The sequence below is a fragment of the Meriones unguiculatus genome, chromosome 10 (genome assembly GCF_030254825.1).
Source record: "Meriones unguiculatus strain TT.TT164.6M chromosome 10, Bangor_MerUng_6.1, whole genome shotgun sequence".
Lineage (NCBI taxonomy): Eukaryota > Metazoa > Chordata > Mammalia > Rodentia > Muridae > Meriones > Meriones unguiculatus.
The window spans coordinates 18,669,951-18,696,235 of NC_083358.1; the positions used below are offsets into that span (position 1 = coordinate 18,669,951).

General features: G+C 41.4%; 1 long non-coding RNA gene across 2 annotated transcripts in view; it reads left to right on the forward strand.

The window, feature by feature from the left end:
• The first annotated feature begins 23,985 nt into the window (after window positions 1-23,985).
• LOC132656815 (uncharacterized) overlaps window positions 23,986-26,285 on the forward strand; it is a 116,887-nt gene continuing 114,587 nt past the window's right edge. For both annotated transcript variants that reach the window (XR_009594558.1, XR_009594559.1), the window contains exon 1: window positions 23,986-25,889. This is a non-coding gene — a long non-coding RNA (uncharacterized LOC132656815). The remainder of the gene's footprint in view (window positions 25,890-26,285) is intronic.

Here is a 26,285-nt window from a genome sequence, read left to right on the forward strand (position 1 = left end):
TGTTGAAGCTGTGACCATTTGATGAAGGTCTAGCTAGCAGGTTACAAACACGTGCCGGCTCTCGGGTTCTAGGAAATGCCCTTATTGTCAGAGAGAGGGTGTGTAGCCTTGTTTCCATCTTCTTCCCTCTCAGGGACTGAGTGCAGACACGTTGGCTGGAAACGGAACAGCCTCCCTATGCTATGAAGTAGGAGACTGCATATTGAGAATGTCCAAGAAACAAAGCAAGACTCAGGATCCCACCCGCCTCCCCCTGCCTCAGCTCTGTATTCTCCACTCTATGCTGGCTGCCTTACCTCTAAAATTTAACTACATTTAAAAGTATTTCTTTTCTGAGTTCTCACTAGACAGACGTTTGTTTCTGTTGAGGATAGCCAACCTGACTCAAATATACACAATTAACTCAAAAACTTTTAAATACTGACATTTTTGAGTGTAGATTGGTCTAATCACTTTTAAACACAACTTGATATTATCTAGTTCATTGAAGATGGAAATAGCCTATAGCCCCCAAATTCAATAATTAGGCTTATATCCTGCAGACATTTGCACGTGGTGTTGGGGAGTTAATAGCAGGAATTTCAGAGCATCACTAGTGCAAAACAATAGAAAAATCTATCCATGTGAGAAAACCAATAAAGTCTATCTGTACAGTGGGTATCTATTCCAAGGCAAAATGAACAAAGCTACGTGAATCAATAAGTGAATTTCAAAAACATAAAGGTGAGCAAAACCAGGCCAGCAGCTGAAATATCAGGTACGATAACATGTCTATTAAGATGGAAAAGCAGGGCTGGGGATACGTCTCAGCGGGTAAAGCATTTGCATAAATCTGAGAACTTGGTTCAGATGCCCCAGCACCTACACACAGCTGCTGTCGTAGCACATGACCGTAACCCCTGCACCACGGCAGACAAATGGGAGAATCGCTAGAGAGCGCGGGCCAGTTGGCCGGCTGACACCTTGTCTCAAGCAGGGTGAAGGGTGAGCATCGACGCCTGAGCTTGTCAGCTTGACCTCCACTTTCATGCCATGGCATGCGTACAATTACACTCGGACACGCAGATGCATATATGCACACACATGCACACTCCTCCTTGGGAAGCTGAGGCAGGAGCACCGTGAGTTCAAGGTCAACTTGGGTTACACGGAGAGGGGGGTGTTTCTAAGCAAGCTTGTTCTATGTAGTGAAGCTCACCTCAAAAACAAACAAACAAACAAACAAACAAAAAACAAGCAACAGACCAAAGAAACAAACCCTTTAGACAGAAAGATAAGCAAATAGAATTGATTCAGATCAGGACAATCCGCATACAGATGTATCAACTATAAAAAGCTTCTATCTCATTAAAAGATGTGTTGGATACAAATCGATCGTTTGTTTAATAATTCCTTATCAGAACTTGGGTAATGTGTTGAACTTGATCAGTTGTGCTAAACAGTACGCCATACCTTGGTAGAAAAAGACGTTTCGATGTCCAGAGAAGGGAGCCCACGGCTTTCCCCGGGGTCCTGGGTGCCTTGTGGCTCTTGTAGGCCGAAAGCCTTAGCGGACGGTCTTAGTTTAGGTCATGCCCAACAGATGTCGCTGTGTTTCTCTCAGAAGTTTAAAATATTCTGAGGTGCTCCTGTGATTGAGCCGTGGATTCAGGGGTGCCGGAGTACATAGTTTGGGATCAGTGGAGCTATGATATTTTGGACACAAAAAAGTTCAAACTATGGCTAGCGGAAATATGGATGGACCTTATTTTCTTCATGTTTTGAGATAGTTTTCAAGAATCACTTAACCAATGGAAAATACATAAGGCATCTGTAAAATAGAGTTGTTTTTTTTTGTGTGTGTGTGTGTGTGTGTTTTGTTTTGTTTTTTTGTTTTTAAGTACAAAAGATTACAAAGAATTGAGGGGCAGATTAGTGGTGAATGTGTCTGGAAATTTACAAGCTATGTTGTATAGATTAAATATTTTACAAAATGAATGGATACATAGATAGATATACATTGAAGCATGAAATAGTATCTTTAAATTGTTAGGGCTGCAGAAGGAAATATTCAGCTTGGAATATAAACCCTTCCATTCTGCAGCACATCTTTGCCCTTTGGAGGCTGCTTGTGGCCATACACATGGCTAAGAACAGAAGTTCATCCTAGGAAGATTTAAATGAATTCATCAAGGAGGAAGCTGAGGAGGAGGAGGCAGAGGAGGAGGAGAAGGAAGATGGGGGGGCAGAAACCTGTGAAGTGGGAAAGAAAATGTAAGAGAGCCCAGTAAGAGGATTAAAAAAGTAGGACAATAGATTATGAGCTTCTTAAGTAAAAAATATAGATAATTATATTTTTCTTTATTCTGTTTGTTTCTTCTCTTATATTTTCTACAAATAGTTTTTAATCTACAGCATAAATGAATGTACAGAGAAAGAGAGAAATTCCTCAAAAGCAGCAGGCACAATAGGCCAGGTCTCAGCAAGCAAGTGTCTGGACCACACAAACACGTTCTTGAGAGCAAGCACACACGTGCACACACATACTTGCCTTAAATAAAGCATCACAGCAGCTTAGCAGCGTCTTCAGCCCTGAACCTGTGAATTCATTTGTAAACATGGTGGAGTCTAACGGAAGACACCTTGGTTATCACTGCTTTGTGTGACGATGCTGCATCACGGCAACTGACAGCCTTCCAGCATCAGCGAGGACTGAGAGGGCAGAGGTTCCCATCTTTAAAAAAGACTAATGTGGAAATAGCTTCCTTTCCAATCACGGTGTGTAATGTGAGAGAATCGGTGCTCTTTCAAACAATGTCAGCATCTGAAGCCAACTTATTTCTACACTCTGTCTTCCGGAATCTTTTAGTTCCCTGTTAATACAGAGGAGCGAGTAGAGATCACTGCACTGAGCCGTGCAAGTACAGACCCTGTCTGGGAAAGCTCTGTACTGTCCTGCAGTGACATGTGAAGCAAACGGTGGCAGTTGCCATTTGGTGAAACCCTGCCCACATCTTCAGCATCTTAAGAGCGGCCTGGAGGGCCACTTTCGTATTATTAGAGGCAAATCCACAGCATCAGGGATTATACAACTGGGAGACGAAACAATTTCTTCCAGCTCTGATGCTTCCCTCACTCGTGCGTTTTCCTCGACTCTGGGCATTTCAAAAGGATTTCTCACTCTCCTGATGCGTCCCTTCTGAGGTTCCTAGATGAATCTTATGCTTTCAGCTATCACCGAGGTTATCATCGCTAACCCACAGTTATACTTCTTATCCCTCTCTTCTCCTTCTGGTTCTATATCTACTATCATCCAGAGAATATTGTAATTTAGATAGTACAACTGCTCCTGGAGTGATATTGATAAACGGGTCTGCCTCCCCATGCAGTTATGTTCACTAACTTTCTCTTAAGTGTCAATAACACCATGGTCATTTCTAGGTATATAACCTTGGTCTCGTTTTTCCCTATGATGGCAAATTCTGCCAAACCCTCTCCTTGTAATAATTTCATCCGCCCCACCATCTCACTATACCCCTGCTTCAATCTTAAATCCTTCACTTGCCAGCTCTTTGCCCTTCATTACCTCATCTGTAGATGGTTGCAATGGGTTGCTAGGAATTCTCTTCATTTGACGCTTCCAATGTCAACATAGATTTCGAGAATATTTATCCAACATTAATTACTCTTTAGCACAAGTCTTCCCAGTGACTGCCTACCAAATAAGTTCATCGCTCAAAGCGCTTCATCATTGGAACTAATACCTTTTAGTGGCTATTTCACTTCCATAAAGGCAGTCTGCTTGGAGCTGGAGTGATGGCCCCGTGGGTAAGAGTGCTCGCTGCTCTCACAGAGGTCTCCCTTACTGTTTCCAGCGCCCAAGTCTGGAGGGCACAATCGCCTGTAACTCTAGCTCCCCAGGATCTACTGCCCGCTACCGGCTTCTGAAGAACTTTCGTGCAACATTCATGAAACCCCACACAGACAGACACAAATGTAGACGATAAATAAAATAAAAGTATTTTGAAAAAGTATTCTCTCTCGGCTGCTCCACTACGTTTGCTGTCCTTGGTGCATTTTTCCCCTTTGGTCTACTGTAGGTAGGTATGACGTTGCCTAATCAAGGTGAGAGGTCGTAAAAAGGCAGGTGGGGAAACTTCTAATGATGATGAGACAATGCTTTGATCTGTAACACAAGAAGGGAATTCAAGAGATTTTTTTTTTCTTTTTTGGTCCTGGTTTTGTTGCCTCAAACCTAACTTTATTCGACTACGTTCTTTCATCTTTAGAGGTTCATGGTTTTTACTTGCTTCAAAATGCCACTCTGCATTTGACTTTAAGGGTCTTTCCTAGACTGACTGCATAGGAATAAAATATAGTCTGTTTAATGTCTGTGGGTTTTACTTAGAATTTTTATGTGTGAAGTTGTGGACACACTACTGATTTCAAATACTTCCATTACATACACGATGGTTATATATACATATATATGTATATAATCATCATGTATGTAACATATATATATGTAATATAACATATATATATATACTCTTCCTTATCTTTAACGTAGGTCATGTGAGCGTCCACCCCATGCATGAACGAAGCTCAGCTGTGCTTGTCTGTATTGCTTTTTACGACAAGTGCATAGCCACATCCCAATGGCCTAGCTTAATATTTGAGTCTAAGCCCACATATGCCAGTACTTTCTGTTTGCTTACCTGTGGTAGCAAGAAATGATTTCTAGATTCAGCAACTAGAGTGGCTGATAATTTCCTCCTCTGCTGGTGATTTAGGTATATCTGTTCAAAGCCAAAAAATTTCCCTCTTGATTCAAAACACTTACTCTCATTTTCTGACCCAGGGAAAGTAGCAATGCTTTTAAGAGAAAATATGGACTTATTATGTAACCCAGCTAGTATCAGGGGTAAAGCAAGGTATTTCTTTTTTCTTTTCACAGTACATCCATTTAATCACTTACGATGTAGATACTCTGTTGTTTAACTACATCCCGAAAGTCAATATCCTTTGCCCATGTTCAGTAAAAGATCTATAACAACTACGCATATGCTCTGCAGCCTCCCATAAGTTCTGACTAAACCTACACAGGTAGATGCTGGAGAAACGTGGGAGGCAATAAAAAGAAACATTCCAAAATAAAAGTAAGAAAAAAAAATGATTTCTTGTGGATTTTTAACCACAACATTAACCTTTGAGTTATGTCAGGTAGCTACTTGCTTGAAAAGCGGCCTCAAGTCTCTGAGACAAATATAACTTCATTTGCAGTGGTAGTCTCTGCAGTAAAAAAAAAAATTAAATATCACGATTAACAAATTTATTCCAATTCCAATTGGCCTAACATCGAATATCTTAACTATCCTATCCCCGACACTTGGCCATGTTCTGCCAAACCTGTTATTATGGAATTCTTCTGGGTAAACATATCTTATGTTTGGGTTTGAGATGCCACTAAGTTGACAGAGTTCATCTAGCACACACAAAGCCCTGGGCTTGATCCTCAACATTGCATGGAGCTAGATTTGATGGCCTATGCCCGTAATCCCAAACTCAGGAGGTAGGGTCATCTTTGGCCACCTAGGGAGTTCAAGACCAGCCTGGGCTACAGTAGACACTGTCTCCAAAAACAAACAAACAAACAAACAAACAAACAAAACCAACTGATTTGTAACAGGGGAGAGAGATATTTTATGTTTTCTGTCTCTAACCAATTTGAGGCTCATATCATTCCTTGCATCTAAGTTTCCTTATCGCAGATAACGGAGATCATTGGTCACACACAACAAAGTGTTTACACAGAGCCCAAGAAAACTAACAGCATGGGACATGCTCCTTTTAAAAATGAATGTGGTTCTTTTAAATGTGGGCATTTGTCCACTGGGAATTAGTAGCCATGACACGTAGCAAATGTGGTTACGTGGACAAGAACAAAGTCAGTCAGCATGGGGAAGGCGGGTGGAGGAGCCTCTCAGCACTCCAGCCCACCACCCTATTAGAAGAGCTATCTGCAGTTGACGGCTGCTAATGGAGGGGGACACGGCTGCCGTTAGACGGTCCAGACCTGAGCGGACGGCCCTTCACCCATGTGCTTATGGGCAGTTACCAGCTGGACTCAGGGTTATTAATAATAATGATAGTAAAAGCAGACAAGGAGGCAGAGCAGAGATGGAGTGGCTGGTGTTTGGGAGAGTTTGAGGGAGGAGTCAGGAGGTGCATAAGATCAAAATACATACACATATGAAAATTTGTATATACATATGAAAATTTCAAAGAGTAAATAAAACATTATTAAAAGGGAAAGTCATTTTTTTTTCTCTGAAATTGCTGACAAACAAACGTCAAAATACCCAAAGATTAATGAGCTCAAGATAACTATGAAGAAAACTATGCTTGGGAGCATCTTCAAACAGGCAGAGGGAATAAACTCCCATTATAAACAAAGAAACAATGATAAAATAATTAGTAAGAATTCTCCAGGAACAAAGGGGAAGACAATAAATGAGGTATTCTGTGACTGTTAAAGAAAGTAAGAACTGTAATATTTGAACTCTATAGCCAGGAAAAGTAACTTTAAAGTGATACTAAAAAATGTCCTTTCTATCAAATCAGACCACCTGAGTTCAATCCACAGGACCCATGTGTTAGAAAGTACGCATTCAATAAGCTGTACTCTAACTTTCATATGTGCACTGTGACATGCATGTGCGTGCACATGCACACATATGTGAGCAAACATATAAGTAACCATAATAAAAATGTAAGTCTGGTGTTTTGTCTGTTGCTGCCACATTCGGGGCTCTCCTTGTGGTGTACAAAATAGGCTAGCTTTTCTAAAAAAGTATTATGAAAGTTGTAATAATCTAAAAGTTTAGCTTGCTACCACAGTATAACCAAACTTCTATTCTGTAACGTCTTGAGTAGAGATATTCTTTGAGCATTTGGTTGCTTATTCACTGATTGATGGGGTCTTGCCATGTAGCCCAGGTTGGCTTTCAAATTATTATTTGGATGCTCTCTCACTCTCTTTTTCTCTCTCTCCCAGTAGCTAGCACTTGCTAGTAGTTTGATGGCTGGGGATGGGGTTTCCATGCTGGATGTTGGTCAGCCTTGGTCTTTTACAGGAAGAAGTAAGCTGGGGTGGATAAGCAAAAGGCAGGGGAACAGAGGAAGTATGGTGAGGGGTAAATAACAATAAGGATCCAATTCTAAGTGGACATCCCTGAGTTTATGAATGTATGTGCATTTACATACATCAGCGTTGTAACAATTCACATAAAGGGGCCATGAATTTGAAAGAGAGCAAGGAGGGGTATTTGGTAGGGTTTGGCGGGATGAAAGGGAAGGGGGAGATGTTGAAATTACACTATAATTTAAAAAAGAAAAAATGTTTTTAAAAAGTTATATGGAAAACTGCTACTATAGAAGCTTTCATACATACATAACATGCACACACACACACACACACACACACACACACACACACATATATATATAAAGAATTAAAATGGAGTTACTTGTAACAGGGCAACAATATCCCTAGTAGAACCAGAAGCTAACAAATAAAAAGCCCAATGTCAGGAATGAGTTACTTCTTTGGCCAGTGAGGTTCCGTCCATCTCCAAACATTACAGGCTATCCATATTGCTACTGGTTACCTTTCAGAACTTGACGGTAAGAGCCTATCACTGAAGCCATAAAATACTTGAGCCATAGAACTGGGAGAAGTCAGGTTGGTACTGATCTGAAATGCTGGAGGTTGCTCTGCTCTGCTCACTACTGGAGAAGAAAAATAATCAATAACACCCATCTGTGAATCCTGGGAGACAAAAAAGGGTGATGACCTGGCAAGACATTCCTACTGGTGCCATAGTGGCATGAATACCAGGAGAGCAACCAATCATTTACTGTTGTAGTTAAGTCCTATTCCACGAGATGAAACCCAACCTGGCACCGTTACTGGGCCAAGAACCTATAGCTAGACATGTCATGGGCCCTAGAGGAGAACATACTATTCTCCTGCTAAGAGAACATGGAATTAAGCTGACTCTTAATGCCCTTTCCCCCCCTAAACTTAAAAAAAAAAGTTTTGATAATCTAAAAGCCTTGTTTTCTACCAGGGTATAATCAGACCTATTCATTAAAAAAGTCTTGCTCAGTACACAATAAGGACATTTGCTCAACCATGTTTGTAGCAGCTTTATTTGTAATAGCCAGAACCTGGAAACAACCCAGATGTCCATCAACGGAGGAATGGATACAGAAACTGTGGTATTTTTACACAATGGAATACTACTCAGCAATCAAAAAGGAGGAAATCATGAAATTTGCAGGCAAATGGTGGGATCTAGAAAAGATCATTCTGAGTGAAGTATCCCAGAAGGAGAAAGACAAACATGGAATATACTCGCTTATATAGACCTAAAAGATAGGATAAACATAATGAAATCTATACACCTAAAGAAGATAATCAAGAAAGCAGACACGGGGTATGATGATCTATCCTCATTTAGAAAGATAAATGGGATATGCATTGAACGTATGACAGGAGTCTACCGCAGAAAGCATCGGAAAGACTCTTCCTAGCAGTGCTCCAAAATAGATACTAAGACTCACAACCAAACCTTCCACAGAGTGCAGGGAATCATATGAAAGAAGGGGAGTTTGATGTGGAAAGGATAGGAGCTCCACAAAGACCAAACGTATCTGGGCACAGGGTCTTTTCTGAGATGGACACTCAACCAAAGACCATGAGATGATAAAACCTAGAACCTCTGCTTGGATGTGACCCGTGATACCTCAGTAATCAATTGGTTTCCCATAGTAAGGGGAACAAGGACTATTTCTAACAGGAACTCAGTGACTGGCTCTTTGACCTCCCCACCTCCCAAGGGAGGAGCAGTACTGTTAGGCCACAGAGGAGGACTTTGCAGCCAGTCCTGAAAATACCTGACAAAAGGGAGTCATATGAAAGGGGAGGAGGTCCTCCCCTACTAGTGGACTTGGAAAGGGGCAGGGAGGAGATGAGGGAGGGAGGGTGGGATTGGGGAGGGAATGAGGGATACAGCTGGGATACAGAATTAACAAAATGTAACTAATGAGAAAAATAAAATTATGGAAAAGAAAAAAAAAAGTCTTGCTCGGAGATAGTCTCTGCGTATTTGGTTGTTCCTTATCCATTGATGGCATCCTGCCTATACACAGAGTTTAGCACATCTCTCTCATCTGTTTGCGGTACTTGGTGACTAACACCGAGACCCACCACTGGCCAAGGTGTGGAGAATAAATGCCTGCCCTATGCTCAGCCCTAAATGGACCTGCGCACCTTCCTTCCTCCAAAGGCTCGGGGATTATTGGAGAAGAGGGAGAGCAAAGAGCGGAAGAACCGGAAGCGGTGACGACTACAAGAAGACAGTGTCTTCTGGACACAGCTCTATATCGGAGTGTCCATCTTTGTTCTTTTCCAAGACAGGGTTTCTCTCTGTAGTCTTGGCTATCCTGGACTCTCTTTGTAGACCAGGTTGGCCTTGAACTCATAGGGATCTGCCTGGCTCTGCCTCCCAGAGTGCTGGAATTAAGGTGTGGAGTGTCTTATCTTAATAAGATTCCACTGGTAACATTCAAAAACTATCTTTCCCTGAGGAGAAGTCTGAGTATTCCTATCGTCTAAACAGGCATTAGATAATCCAATGGAACCTGGAGCAGGGTATTTAACACCAGAGAACTATTTTCAAGCTATGTAGGCACATACTGGGATGGGTAGGGGCTGCTCGAGATGAGGACCATTTCAGACGGACTGTGTGGTGCTTTTGTTCACAAACGCCATGCCCTGAATTAATCCCTTCTCAGTCACCTTGACATTTTCAATTTAAAACTGCACCTTAGGTTTGTTTTTTTTTTTTTTTTTTTGCATTGTCTAGTAAGTATATGCAAGGAAATACAGGAAGTTATTGCTCTCCAGTCACAAAGTGAGTGCTTGTTCTAGGAGGTCCCTATAATAATTCACAACATCATCGTGTTAAATTGGATCAAAAAAGACGAGACTGCAAGACTCTTTTCATGCCACTCGTCACTTCTGGTTCAGAGACAGGGTCTTAGGTAATCCATGTTGTTCTTGAACTCCCGATCATCCTGCCTCCACTCCCCACATGCCCAGGTCATGGCACTTTCTAACAGATTAGATCATGTACTCATTAGCGTATTATCTCTTCCTCCCATTTCCACGGAGGACAGCTCACTAGAGCAGCATCATTTTAACCCTACAAAATAATCTCAAGTGCCCAGAACAATACCCAACATATAATAAACACCCAGGAAGCGTTTGTGGAACACACCACTTATCATAAGATGATGTCTGGAGAGTCTCCAACCTTTCTGGGCCCCCAGGCATGGCCTGGGATCTGAAGAAACACAAGTGCAACTCTTTCTATTTTAATCCCCTCTGCTGCTCGCTACCTCTCTGACAATGGCCTAGTTACTTAAATCCAAACAGCCTGCCTGTTTTTCTCCCTGTGATAAGATGTAAAGTCAGATTTAAGTGGGAAGTAACTGTTAACGAACGTATAGTACCTAGGAACCCAGCAGATGCAGAGATCATCTTCACAACCTTTCCAGATGCCACAGGAAAACAAATTAACCAAATGAAAACAAGCTTTTTAATATTCTCATGGTTATTCTTCCCCCTATTTTATTTATTCATCAGAAGGTAAAAGAGGAGCTGGGTTTTGAATAAATGAGAAAGTACAGAGGCATATATTTGAAAATTTTTACCAAAACAACTGAATGAAAATGCTGGAAGATGTTTTCATAATAGTCAACTCCCAGATGCTGAAAGAGCCTTATTATAATAGGGTTGAAAAATAAGTACTAAACAAAGAGCTTGATCTTGAACACAGAGACAGATGAAACGATGGCTCAGAATGAAGATCACTTGTATGAAGTTGGTTGCATGTGAAAGGTTGTTCCTCCCCCGGTCATTCATGTACGCGTAATCCACATGCCCTCTTCACTCTTGCAAGCTCCAGTTGGCTCATCAGGAACTTTAACCCTCAGGCCAACCCTGAAGGAAGAATTAACCTACTTATTGAACCCTTAGGCAGAGTGCAAGGCCAGGAAGCTGGGTGTTTGGAGAACACAGTGAAATGATCTCAGCATTTTTCTGCAATATCCTATGACCGCTGAAGGGAGAGGTTAGAACTGATTTACTGTATTGAGAAAAAGCAGTGTAAATTTATTTCTTGGATTAAGTTTTGCTGCCAGATGGAATCCTCAGAAATACTTTGGAAATACAAATAGATTTAAGATCTGTTTCAGGTAAGTTGTATTTATTACTTGAAGGGAGAATAAAATATTACTTAGTTTTTGGCAACTTATATATCACCAGTATTCATGCGCATAAATAAAAAGCAAGTTTGTACTGTTAAATTCAGTATCTACTTCTAATGTCCCAACAACGGAAATAGATACTAGTGAAGAAAATCAATTTTCTTTCTAGTATAATAACAATAAAAACCCAAGTCTGCTAAACATGAAATCCACACTTGAAAATAACGCAAGTGTTCACCAAGCAGCCACATGAACTTTCTCCTCTTCTTACTTGTGCCCTCGCCACCAGTTCAGCCTGCTGAACTCCTTGAATGGTAACATAGAGCAGAAATTAACTTGGCTGATTCCACTTAGGCGATGATTCAGTCTATCGCCTTGGGCTCTTCGCTCTCTTTGTGGAACTGTGGCTGATGTGCATCCAGATGAAAGCTTATTGCTGAGATACTGCTCTTCAGTATGTCCAGATCTATTTTCCAGGTAAGCAGAAAAATTACCAAAGATCAATTAGTTCTATTCGTATCTTTGGTGCTATTTGTAACTAACATATGTGTTACATAGACACATAAAATGATGAAAAGTAAGTGCGGGAGAACAGAAACCTATCAAAGCGGCAGGAAACTGAGCTGGAATTTCTGTAGGCCCAATGCAGTGACCATCAACAGTTTGAACACTGTGCCTGGGTCACTGGAAGAGGCCAGAGGAGCCACTGTAAACATCAGAAGGCAGTTTTCATCCAAATAATTCAAAACAGCTTTCCTTTCTTACACACACACACACACACACACCAGAAAACCACACAGACTGCATTTACTACGTGATTTTTTTAGTGACAATATTCAGAACACCACTTAATTACCTGTATTTGAAAATAATTTTTTTTCACAACCTTATATCTAGAAGAGACTGATAAAAGAATGCAGGTTTCTGTTTAAAAAAAAAAGTAAAACCTTAAGAACTGACATTTTGCTAGTCTTGGTTATAATCAACTTTTAAAGTTAACTGACAAGTCCCAGGTGTACGATTTTAGAGAGATTCTACTGTATTACTCTTCGCGCTTCCTCCTCGGCTGCAGAACACTGAGGCTTGGGTGCCAGGTTTCCCTGCAAGTCTTAAATCCTATTGGACCGCAGGTGCTGAAAACACCAGCCATTTGTTAGAATCGAAAGATTTCTAGTTGTACCTAAGATTTAAAGCTTAAGCACTGGGAATTATAATTAACAGAGAAAGATCATGCACAGGAGAAATTATGTCCGGAGCACTCTGGAGAGGAGAATAAGCACAAAGAAAAAAAGCAAACATAACAAACAAGCAAACATCAGAGGTTAACGAGACAGGGAGTGCAGCTGACGTGGAGAAAGTCTCAGTGCGTCTCAACACATGCTTGTAATTATTGACATGGTGAAGGCGAGTTTGTGGATGCTTACACAATGAGGTGTTCACAGTATGAGAGTCTATAAAATCTTTGAGGGGGAGGCAAATATGTAAATAGAGTCACAGAAGGATTCCCATAGTTTTATTATTGAGTAAAAAAAAAAAAAAAAAAAGGCAGAGTGTGGAACAGTAATTGTTCCCAGCCACGTTGAGCATTTCGCAGATGTAGCTGTGTTTGCATAGACTCAGCAAGTTCTTAGCAGTGTTACCCCTGGAGATAAGCAGTTGGGTAGAGAGGAATAGAGTACATTCTCGTTAGGACTCATTCTCTTAAAATAACTTGTTCTTTTCTAAATAGGCAACATTTAGCTTTGGACATTCCAACAGCAGAGCACGAAGAAGTCTTGGGCTGACTTATATTTGAGCTTAAGGATTTGGGGTATTATTAACATTTACAGGCTCATGACTTCTGAAGGAAGCTTGAAAAATAGCAAAAATGCCATTTTCAAAGTAAAATGACTCAGGAAGCCTCAACAAATGCTCTAAAATAAAAGGGAACAAGCAATGAGATTAATGTCAGTTACTCCACCCCAGCCTCTCTGTATTTGCTCATATTTTTAATGCTGTTTGATTCCATGCTGAATTTCCTTCCAGGTTGTTCAGTTGATGTCATGTCTTTGTGCTTTAACTGTCATTAGCTTACATCTCTTTGTGTGGGGTGTGTGTGCGTGCGTGCGTGCGTACACGAGTGCACAGCGTACCTGCAAAAGTCAGGAGACAATCTTCAGTGTTGCAGCTCCTGTGGCCTCCACGTGTTTTTGGTTTGGAGACGGGACCTCTCCCTGACATAGAACTTCAGCACGCGTGTCAGGCCAGCCGGCCAGCCAGCTCCTGCGGGTCTGTGTCTCTGCCTCCTGTCGTGGCACGGTTGGGATGATTCGCATCTGCCGCCATGACTGGATTTTCAGCATGGCTGACCTCAGAAACCTGACCTCAGGTTTTCACACTTGAGAACTCCGTGCTCTGTGTGGCTCAGCCACGCCCTCCCTCAGCTCTCTCTTTAACCTTTAAGACTTCCTGCTGTTTTCTCTCTCTGGTTGTTGTTTCCTTGGGCCAGGGTCTCACTGGGCTTGCTAGGTGGTCCAGGCGGCCCCCTGACATCACTATGATCCTCCTGCTTCAGTCTCTCTCTGTGTCTTCAAGTTTTTGTCTTTCTCTTCTTGTAACATCTTTATTTCTGGGGCCAGTCACTCATTTTTTTTTTTTTTTTTTTATTCCTCTTCATTTTGCAGATCTTTCTCTTCTACATGTGATCTATACATGTTCGTGTTCACAGAAACTAGGTTGTTCGGGGGTGGGTGGTCACCGCAGATTGTTTTATGCCTTTATTGCAGTTGTTTCTCCAGCAGGATTTCTCCCTTAAGGAGCCGTCTGGCTTCCGCATCTGAGTAAGTGGAAAAAGCATGGCAGCAGACTATGGTTTCAGAGCAGGCAACAACAGAGAAGTCCTTGCTGCAGTGCTGAAGGGCACTGGTATGAGTGAGCAGCCTTTAGCATCTTTAAAGACCGTCTTCTTTTAGATGTAAGAAGCAGTTAGAGTCTTAGTGCTGGGACAAGGCCTTATTGGAGCTAGGGGCGTGGGCGAAGGCACTGCTCTAGTCACTATGTCTCCTTAATCTCCACCAATCCCTAAGTCTCAGTTTTTCTTCGTTCGCCACGACTTTCACAGTTCCAAAGAACACTGGAAAGTTATTACTTTGTAATACGGTGCCTCCTAGTTCAGAATAGTCTGTAACTTTTTTTCATGATGGGAATGATATTATGAATTTTTGCCAAATGTGATGTTGAGCTCAAGATGACAGGTGAGAATGTGCATTATCTTGAGGTTTCTAGTGTCCCAATACTGGATGATATTTCTGAACACAGAGTTAAATCATTTACTAGGGTTTACATGTTAAAGCCTCTCTTGTTTCTCTGTAATTAACCTTTATCTTACAAGGAGATCTTTAAAGAAATTTGAGATTATATCACCCCTTCTCTTTCCTCCCTCAAAACCCTTCCATATAAGCCCCTGCTCTCTGTCTAATTCATGGTCTCTTTTTCCTTGCTTATATATATATTCCTAAGTACATAAATACAACCTCCCCAGTCCACACAATGTTACGTATATGTATATGTTTTCAAGGCTGATCATTTGGAATTGGATAATCAATTGGTATGCTTTTCCTTGGGGAAGACTATAGCTTCTGGTTCTCTGCCTCATGTTGAGACGTCATGAGTTTTCTCCGTTCATGTTAGCATTTCTATGGGTGTCACCCTTGTTCAGGTAATGTTTAGGCACTCATGCTGATGAGATTTCATGAATGTAGCTTCTGATGTCTCTGGGAGAAGCAATCGCCCAGCAAAATCTCTGCTTCTCTAGCTCTTCAAAATCTTTCCACCCACTCTTCCACTATGTTCCCCAAGCCTCAGGTGCTGGCAGTGTGTGGTAGATGTGTCGGTTAGAGACATGTCAGCAGGTAAATGTTTAGAATATGGTTAGGGATTCAGCTGGCTTAATAAAGTAGTGGCTGGTAGGTTTCTTTTTTCTTCTGCAAGATCCATGACTTGAGTAGCCCTGAGTAGCTGGCTATGTTCCTACTGCCAGGACTCACTCTTGCTCAGTGAGTCTTAAGTCCAATTAGAGAGCAGTTGGTTACTTGCATCGCTTGTGTTCCACTGCTGCACCCTTAGGGTTATTATGTCATGCTTGTCACTATTGTGGTTCACAGGCACAATAGCTGGGTAGGACTGTTGGTTGCGTCTCTCCTTTGAGAGCTATGGTGCCATGAAAACTAGTCTTCAGGCTGGAGGCATTCAGTTAGGTTCAACTAGAGAGATCTGGGCCCTTTGTCTGAAACATGTGCACAGTGTCTACAGCAACAGGGACATAATCTCCACCTCTGGCAGGCAACAAAAAGGGCATCATCAATGGCTTATAATATTTTGGGAGCCTCTTGGGTATCCCTGACAAACAACTGAAATAAGAGCTTCTCATGTCAGGTGCTGGTAGTTTTGTTAGATGCTCTATGGCTCTTGAGGGGAGCACTGTCAGCGCAGATGTTAAGAATTCATTTAGACCATATATATGGATATTTATATACTGGCCTATGTGTATCATAGGCATTTTAAAGTGGGTAGTTCCTAGTGTAATTCCTTAAGACTTTTCATACATCTTACTGTTATTTCTTATTTTCTTCTTCTGTCTCTAGCCCCTACCTCCACAATGAGGTAACTATCACCTTTCCCATTCCCAAAGTAGGGTAGATTAAAGTGGTATAAAGGAAACAAAGGATTCACTGATTTTAGGATTCAATCATGATTACTGACTGCAGTTATTTTTCAGATATTTGCCAAATGATTTTCCGTTTTTATTATCTTTCAACACTTGCTCATTGGAATTTTACTATGAAGAGTTGCTTTTTTGCTAGAATCTACTTACGTAAGTTTTTTTTTATGTCAAGTAAAGATTGACAGATACATTTAATCCTACAGTTCTTAAGTCGATTATATTGTATATTCTATTCACCTGGGATATAAAAAATAGCTTTTATGGTTTACTTTCAATATGATTATGTGCTGCTGAAAAAAAATACAACTGGGGTAATTCTCATATATTGGTTATCTGAGATTTCCTTTTTTAAATAACCTATGTGGTTAACTTTTTGTAAATAATCTTCAAATGCATATTATGATGAACACTTCTTTACTTAAAACCTTTTCCATTATAAGTTATAAAACATCTATAAGAACACATGGATTATTAAAGCAGACAGACACCTGTGTTGTGATCATCCACATGCAAAAATATCTTTCTTTTGACAGAAAACCAAGTATCATGTTCCAACTGTATCTTTTCTCACACCTGCCCCAGATCCATACCTTCATTTTTTAGTTTACCTACTTACTACTATTTCTGATAAGTTTTCCATTAAAGTATTAGACTTTAGAGGGAAAATATGTTGTAGGAGAATGATTATTTAATTAGATTACTAATCTCTTACAAAGTAAATTTCAAAACAAGGATTACTGGAGATGATGAAAAGTATTTTGCAGTGATGAAGGGTTCATTTCTGTAATAAAAAACTGCAGTCCTAAATACATGCATCTGATAACAGAACCTTGAGATATATGAAGCAGAAATCAAGACAGATGAAAACGTTTATACTTATAATTTAAGACTTTAGCACTTCTTCAGAAATAGACAGAATCAGAAAACATGCAGATGTTGAGTAACTGTCAACTGGACCTTTTAGAATCTTACACTTAATTGAAGAGTGCATATTTTCTGTCCAAATGCATAAGGAACACAACTAGGCGTATTTTTATTTTAAAAGTAAAACATGTAAACATACTTTTACATTTACTGTCTACTTGGCTATTACAGCTGCCATGGCTCTACCTAGATCTTCTTCAGTAGGACAAACCAACTGCCAAATAATAGTAGTATCTGACCTTTTAGAGGACTGTGGTCGGCTGATCAAAACCCCTCCACCCTTGGGAGGCCACTTTGGAATGTCTGGGATGTATGGCCTCACCAGTGGAAGCCCAAAGTCAGTGGCTGAATTATGTCGGAGTGCAACAGGCTACCTGTTTATTTTGTAAACAATGCATGTTCCAGAGTGCTGTGCAAGCTTAAGATGAGACTAGATTTCTGCCATTTCTTACATATTTGCCAAACTTTCATTTCATCATGTTTCGTGCTCTTCCTTATAGACATCTCTTTGGGTAAGAACAATGTTTTCCATCAGTAATGAGAAAGAAATGTTTCGGTCTCTGTCTTTACTGAAGTATAGCTAGGGTAGTTTTCCTTAGAGTGATCACTGAGGCATAGAAGAACTGATGAATGCTTGATTGGCTGTCACAGTCCTATGGCGAATGTGCCTATGACACTGATGGAGAGAGGGAATTTGCTATGTAATGTTTCTGGCTTATCAGAGCAATGACAAAGCGAGTGCTAAGACCATTGAACTGGTCCACTGCTGCTGAGCACAATTATTTAATGAAGAAAGAGAATGATGGGTTTGGTTGATTAAGCAACAACTTACAGAAAGAATAAAAGTCATTTGACACAGTAAAAGACTATTAACACGGCTTGTAAAAGCAGCAGACTGTAAGAGAAGGCTGACCTTTCATTATAGTCATCTTTGCTACTCTAAGCCTGGGAAGAGATTAGTTGGAATCTTTTGGGCCTATGAAAAGGATTATTTCTCTTTCTTAAGAGATAGGGACTGTGCCATGCTTCTGACCATGCAAAGGCTTCAAGGGAGGCTGGTCTTTCCAGAGTGCTTTCTGTTTCTAGAACCTAAATTCATTTCACCTGGTGGCCACCAGAGCAACAACTACTGTTAAATCTTGCATAGTCCCATGGGAGAAATCTGGGGCCTGTTTGCCCAGAGTATCTTGCAGTACCTGACTAAAGTGTTCTGTAGAAACAGAGTATGTTTGGGAGCAAAAGTTGAAGATTCTGGAGTACGGGAAGTGGAATGTAAAAAAAGATGCATTTATTTGGGTCATATTGCTTTTCTATGCAACTGGCATATCTTGTCATTTATAATATTTAGGCCATTTACATTTAATGTAATTAATGAAGCATAAATCTATTACATTGCCCTTTGTTAAATGGATATGTTTGGTGACCTTTTTTTCTTCTCTTTTAGCTTATTAACCATGGCTGTGATTTTAGTTTTCTATTTTTAGGATATGCAACTGTGACTCATTAGAGCCCACTTTAGGTTAATACTGACACTGAACTACTTATATGAAGAAGAAGCTTAGGGCAAAATTCTTTCATTTTTCTTTCCAACAAGTTTTGTTGTCACAAGTTATACTTGTTACAAAATAATTATTACTATTTTTTCCTTAGACCAAATTATCTGTAAATACACTTAAGTAATAAGAGTTTTAAAACCTAGCAACGACAATTACCATTTTCAACACTTTTTATTCACATGGTATAATTTCCTTCTTGTTTGGGGAAGATTCTTTAACATTTATTACAGTATATGTCTTTTACTGACAGTTCATCCTGCTTTTGCACATTTTGAGGTCCACATTTCTGCCTTACTTTTGAGAGATTTCCCCTGTGATATTTCAGTCTGGTTTCAGTTGACTAGTTTTTGTGTGTGTGTGTGTTTTTTAAACTTCATCATTAGTAGCAAATATTTCCCCCAGTCTGTAGTTTTTTTTTCATATATTTTTTTCAATTCCAGTAGCAAATATGTTCAGTTTTGATGAAGTTTGACTTTTTTTCCCCTCACATTTGGTTCAGGCTGCTTTCCTCTCAAGTGGGTACTCAATGACCCCAAACTTTCCTAGCTTCTAAAGTAAATCACAAAAGCCTTTCCCTCCAAGCACATCTTAACTGCATCTTAGAAATTTTTAATGTATTTTCATTTGCATTCCATTAACATATTTTCTAATTTCCTACTGCCTCTTAAATGCATGTCATTTAGAAACATTGATTCTACATGCAAGGTTTTCCATTATTTCTCATTATTTTGTAGTACAGCTTTTTTGGGGGGGATGGGGGGACCAAAGAATTTATTTTTTTCTGGCTTGAAAAGAGAAATTTTAAATTTCTTTTTTTGGTAGACCACAGAACAACAATCTTAATATCCCATTATGCTAGCATAGAGTTTGCAGTCTGTTCTTGTTGGGTGTATCATTTTTCCTATCATTACCTTTTCTTTTTAAAAATTCTTTTTTCACAAATCACATCCCAACCATAATTTCCCCACTGCAGTTACCTTGCAATTCCCTCACCCCAGCCTCTTCTTCATTTTCTTAAATGATTATTAAAAGAAGGAGTACGCCATATAAGAGTGCATCCAGGGTTTTGATGGCTCAGTTTATGGGTTTTGAATGATTAGAGATCTTATATTAAAAGTGTTTTATTAGTTAGTAGTTAAATGTAGTCTTCAGTATGGGCCAAATGGTACACAGGTATGCATGATAATGACCTAAGAAATCAGACACCAGCAAATGGACATAGACACTTGCTGATTAACCTTCTCTGTGAAAAACACGTTTCCACTGTTCTTATGTGATCTCTCTTCAACTTGCAGAGCTGACTTGGACTCATTCTCACCAGGAAGTCTTTTGGCGTTCCTGCCAAGGCTCAGGCCCTCTGGTATGCACTGCCATGATTGCTTAGTATCTGTTTTCCATAGACCTTGCAATGATAAGGAAAAAAGAAGGCCAGATTATACCAGATTATTAAAAATACCATAACTCCTGAGTTGAGCCGTCTTCTCAAAAGAATAATTTTTACAAAGAGTGCTGCAGAGTGATCAACTCATGTGACTACCCACACCTAGTCTTTAGCAAGTAGTATTTCTCCTTTGAAGGCACCTTTAAAGTTGCCCTCTGTCTTCATAAGACAACTAATTTTAGGCCTTTTGTATCAATGTCCAATGCACTAAGAGCCTATAATTCATAAGAGCAAACCACGAAAAACAAAACAAAACAAAACAAAACAACTGGAATGCAAACTCCCCTTCTCCTGCCTTCATACATCTAGACACACAGAGGAGGTACGCCTCTCAGAGCTTCCTCCAAAGGAGACCTAGATACAAATGCCAACCTTTGGCTTTCCCAGTTTCTCTCCCAGACGGAATCTGAGAATTGTGCCACTATTTTATTTACGGCAAGCTGAAATTTCTTGCGAACTTTTAGGCAGGAAGGGAGAATCTCTGTGTCTCTCGGACACTTCGAACCTGAATTTCTAACAGGGCTCCTGAGGACAGCATGAGTGGCACTTACAGGAAAATGCAGTTTTCCTGGCAATGGACTTGGACGAGCTGCTTCTACCCTGTCTCAAGCTTACTTTGTAAATTATGTGAAACACTTTTAGACAGACACTGGCACTCATAAATTATACAGCTCATTTGCATATTCCAGTCATGAGACATTATGCAAAGTGACACAATTTGCATAATGGATTCCTCTTGTCGCTTCACTTGCTGTGTGCTTTTAAAAAACAAAATGAAATAAAATGAAAGCATGAAAAGGTGAAACCATCAAGTTCCCAGCCTTGCCTGACTCCTTCCCAACCGCAATACCAATTGCTTTTATTTTGTACAAAGGCTCTGGGAAAGGAGATGGCGAGCAAAGATACACACACATACAAAACAACAAAGAGCCTTGGTAGGAATTGCGTTCTTGATACTACGTACTCTCTCCCTGAAATCCTTTACCAAAAATAACCTGATCTGGCCAAGAGGAAGGGAAACAAAATAAAACAGATGCTGAGAAAAACTTCATGGAACGTATACTTGTGCTAGTTAGGGAAGGGGTGCCCTTTCCCTGTGAAACTAAAACAGCAACACTGCAAAAAAAAAAAAAGTCCTAAAGGCACCACTATGTTCTTATTACCGGAAAAGAATCATTTTCTGGAGGAGGTAAGCGTCTTGGGGGAGGGGCTTAGCCCATCTCTAGAAGAACTTCTAAAGGGGTTTTCTAGCCTGGAAGAGGAAAGGCAGGGTTGTGTTTGGTTATTTGACAAACGTGTAGACTGGTTCCATGGACTGTTCAGGACGAGGCAGTGCCCCGTGGGCTCCCATCCGCTCTACTCCAATAAGCAGGCAACGTTCCCTCAGCAGTGGCTGGCTTTGCTGCGGGCTTTCCCTGCCCCCCTGCACCAGTGCGGAAGGTAGAGTGTGCCAAGCGGCTGGCGTCTGTACCCTGTGGGAAAAGTTAACTGTAATTCTTCGGCTTTTAAAATCAATTAACCCGTGTGTTAATTAACGTCAAGTCGACGGGAGGAGGAGAAGAAGGGGAGGGCGGGAGGAAAGAAAAAAGCTTCAAGGGCGGATGGCAGAAGAGTTGGCACCGTGCCATCCATTCAGGGGCAACGCCACAGTTTCGTGCGATAGCAGCAGCGGGTATATGTTCCCCGGCCCTGTATGCGGGCCAGACAGTGCGGTAAAGCCAAGGGAGATTATCCAGACCCCCAGGAGCGGACTGCAGGCAGCATCGCAAGGCGCAAGTGCCAGGATTACAGCCCAGGCTGCTCCAACCATGAGCCCTTCCTTGGACCCTGGGAGTCGGCTACTTGGGGTTTGGGGGTCTTCCACACCAAAGAAGCACAAAGCTGACTCTAATCACTTTTTTTTTCATTTAAACTTGATCCTGCCGCAGTGGAGCCAGCCCAGCGGATGTTTTCACACCCAGCAAGACAAAGGCCGTTGTCTCCGCCATGTTCCGTTCCGAGCAGAGGCCGGGATCCTGGACATCTTGAAAAATCAAAAAAGAAACGAGGAAAACAAACAACAGACACAGCAACAATCAGAAAAAAAAATTACCAACCACCAAAACTGTCTGTCCGTTCGCCCATGCCAAGGGTGATGTGGGCATCTGTTGCAGCAGAAGGCACTTGTATGGGCTATTTTTGTTTTTTCATTACATTTTTTTTTGAAGGGGCATGCTACTGGCTTATTTGCTATTCAACTTCGTTTATAATTAACTTTAAGGAAACACCATTCAGCCTAGTCAACAACAAAGAGGGGAGGCAGACATCGGAAGAGAAATGCCACAGGAAGCGGCATTGAATGCGTGCCACAGCCGGTGCCACTTGCCATTCGGAAAACCTCAGGGAGAGATGCCAATTTCACAGCTCCGAAGAAGGCAGAGAAGGGAGCACAAAGGTCTACCAATAGAAGTCATAATGAAAGAACACTGCTTTTACCGTCCTGGATGGAGACTGCAAGAAGCCTCTGCTGAGAGAGGAGGGCACGTTTAAGAGAAGCTCTAGAGATGGGTAGAAGTGCAAACAGGCAAGCATGGACGGCACATAGATGCGTGTGTAAAGCTACATGTGTATACAGATACACGAACTATGTGACACGCTGAATGCTTAGATACGTATCTATTTTCGTGCTATAGGTATGGGTACGTACGTAGGTGTGTGTGTGTGTGTGTGTGTGTGTGTGTGTGTGTCTTGCATAGACACACGTGTGGGATGAATGCATGCCTGAGAGCTACGAGAGGATGGCAGAGGAGAGAGGAGGCGATGCGTGTATGTGCATGTATGTGCGCGTGTGTACATGCCACTCTCTCACCCAGGTACACACGGAAGACAAAATAAAAATCATACTGGAGCAGCTAGCAGGCAGCTAGAGATTTATCTACATTCACTGCTATCACCAGGGAGATGAATGGGGCCGATCTGAAGCCCTTTTACAAGATCCACTATGGGAGTGGAGGAGGAGGAGGAGGAGGAGGGATGCCACACAGACACGCACCAACTCGAAGGCAGAGGGATTTGGAAGGGGCGACCGAGCAAAGCCTGGTGGCAGGGTGCTGAGGAGAAGAGGGGGAAGAGCCTGCTCTCTGTTTTAGGTGCTTAAAAAAAAAAAAAGACATCCTGCAGAAGGGTCTGAGAAAACGGCTGGTACTCACGGTTTCTGCGCTGCTGTGAATCCTCCTAAGGTGTTCTGTTGGCACCGGGCACTGAGCCAGGGGCAGGCACTGGAAACAAAAGGGAGACAAAAAAAATAATAAAGTCATTCAATGGGAATATTAATTGCTGCTCTTGTGGATTTTACAAAAACACACAAACTGTTTTCATTTTTGTTCCTCTTTTTTTTTTTCCCTTTAATTGTGGATTGGCGCATGCCCCTTTCGCACGGAATATACAAGTAGTGTGGGATTTACCGTCCAGTTACGGGACTCAGGATTAATCGCACTGGCATCTTTTGGGCATATCCTTCCTTTTAATGAATGAGCTTTCGCTGTTAATGAGGAATAATCGTTTGGCTAATGAGCTTTGAAACATTAAGAGAAAAGAGGTGTCCCCCCTCCCCGCCCCCCGTTAATTGCACTGGTGCGACTGGATGGATTACAAAAGACAGCACTAGGATTGCAGGACAAAGGTGGGGGGCTCTTGCGGAGCAGGAGAGGCACGGAGACGGGTGAGGTGCCCCTGCACCTTTCCTTCCTTCCTCTCTTTCACCCTCTCTGCCAACTGCTATGGTTTCCATCGCTCCGCAATCAAAGTGGATGGTCGGGAAGGATTATTATACAGTGTTTAATCATCATACAGTAGAACGGTTTTATGCATATTTCATTTGCATATCATTAAACCATGTTAGCAAGGGGCCACTCAGAGCCAAGAGAAGCACAAAGTTGGGGAGACAGGAGGGGAAAAAAAAAGAACCCTGTGATGCTTATCTTCAAACGGGCTTGTTCCATGATGTGTCTTCTGCTTTTCTAAAATCATTATGACTTGGAAACCTTTGAAGCTGGATACAACCTTGGATTCTTCTAATTCCTGCAGAGCGGTATATTTTTAAAAACAGCAGCAATGTCCCTGCAATAGACAATTAAAGGAATATAAACTCCAGTGGGCTGAAACTAGTAGCTCTTTGGGGAATGCAGTGGCAGGCAGAGGTTTCTACAAATACCAACACTTAAAAAAAAATAATAGAGAGCATCATACCAAAAACAAAGAAAGAAGACGAGGAATGTTAACATGTGGATTATATTTGTTTCGTTTGGGGGGTAATGAACTAAAGAGAATGAAGAAGCCATCGGTAATTTCTCCCCTCATTAATGAAGTCACCTTTATATGTGTTTGTTTCTCTCCTCTAATTGTGAAGATGGGTGTTGTCACTTTTGAAGGGGTTAATCAATTATTTTGTAGCTCTGATCTTTCCCTTGCACCTGACAGAAAGGAAAGGTGGTTGTTAGGGAAGATGTGAGGATTGAGGCTATCTGGGGGAAGACAGTGGGTTCTTTGTAGACCTTCTACATGCACAACATATTAATTGCGGGCTTTTGAAAGTTCCCTCAATAGGCTATTTCATTCTTGGTAAAACAGCAGCTGGTTAGTCGCTGTTGGAGACTCTTCAAATATCACTTTAACGATTTTCGTTCTGCTGCTGTCCATTTGTTTTTCCTCAGTCAAGAACGAGAATGCAATGCCACCCTTCCTTTCCTGAGGTCCTTTCTCTTCTGTCTTCTTCTCGTCCAGTTTTCAAGCTGTGAAACAATGTTGGTTTAATATTGAACCCTGGTGCACAGCGTAACCACACAACTTGATTCGGAAGTGAGATGCTGGTTTATATTTAAATTATCTCCACTCCTCCCTTACCCTCCAAAGCTTTGTCTCTGCTATGAATATTCAGATGAGGCTGTGATGTGATTACACTGCACAATTACTCCTATCCGTGGTGGTGGCAGGGGCTTGTGGGGAGAAAGAGCCAGGCAGCCCCCAAGCCAGTGCGGAGTTTTGTTTTCAGGATTTTTTTCCCTATCTCCTGGCGCTGCGGCTCATGCAGATGTCGCTGTTGTTCTTTATAAAGCTCTAATGACATGCAAGGGCATAACGACTTGGTTTGGACGCAAAGCATCAACTGGATGTTATGGGTGTCTTTAAGAAAGAGAAAGAGAAAATCCTGACTGAAGGAATGTCCACATAAATTATTTTTATTTAAATGAATTCAAAGGATGGGGTGAGGGCGAGTGAGAAGGAGTCACATGGAAAACATGCATAATATTAATATGCACAAAGAATTCTTACGGAGGAGAAGCCCCTCACTACAGCTCATGGGACAAACAGGTCCATTAGGAGACAGCTCTGAGTGACTACAGCATTTTGCTATTTCAACTTTTCCCTTATTTTAAATGGAGAGTTAGACAGATGTGTTTTCTTTGCATGACAGCATTGAGATGGATCCAATCTGTGAAATTTGCTGCCCAAATAGCATTTCTAATGGAGTCTGGGACTAAACAAGGGCTTGGATGTGGAAGGGAGGGGAGAAGAGAGAACACACGAAGAGGAGGCTACTCAGCCACTGCAAAGCATTTTGTAGCACAGGAAGCTGTCAGAAGCCATCTTTGCTCCACTGGTCCCAGGTGTGGGCTCCCGATCCAGAGGGCCATCAGGGTTCACCAAGATGAGCGCTGAGACAGGCCCTTGTAGGTCTGAGGCAGAGGAAAACCGCAGCAACTTGGTGCCTGGCCCCTACCTCCTCAGCTGTCTTCAGCTCGGAAGCCAAAAGCACAGCTACTATTTTGGGATGCAGTAGAATGCCTCTTGGTCCAGGCATTTGTGGAAGAAGGAATTCTTGGTGCTATCGCAGAATATGTTGCTAAAGAGCAGATGGGATCATTCGCTGCTTAAGGAGGCCCGATAATTGCTGTGCCGGTTAATTCTCAGGGTAATGATTACTGGGGTTGTCTAACATTTCGGAGTGCTGAACTATCGATTTGTGCATGTTTACAAGGGACAGATAGACAGACAGTAAATGAGTCTGTTGGGTGGATTCAGAACTGATAACCTATTTGCACTGTTCCTCAGGCTCCAAAGGATTAGCAGAGGGTAAAACAAGAGGAGACAGGAGATTTTGTTGGTTTCCTTGCTCAGGTGGACAGTCCAAGTTACTTTTATAATTCCTGTTATAATTTTATGTTTTGTTTAAATTATCTGAAGATAGTCTAATGTTTTTTCTGTGTATCTGTACAACTTTCTACTTAGTGGCATAAGGCTGACCTAGAACAGGTCTAATTTTTAGTATGTTGTAAATTCTGATATTCATCTACCATCTCCAAAATTT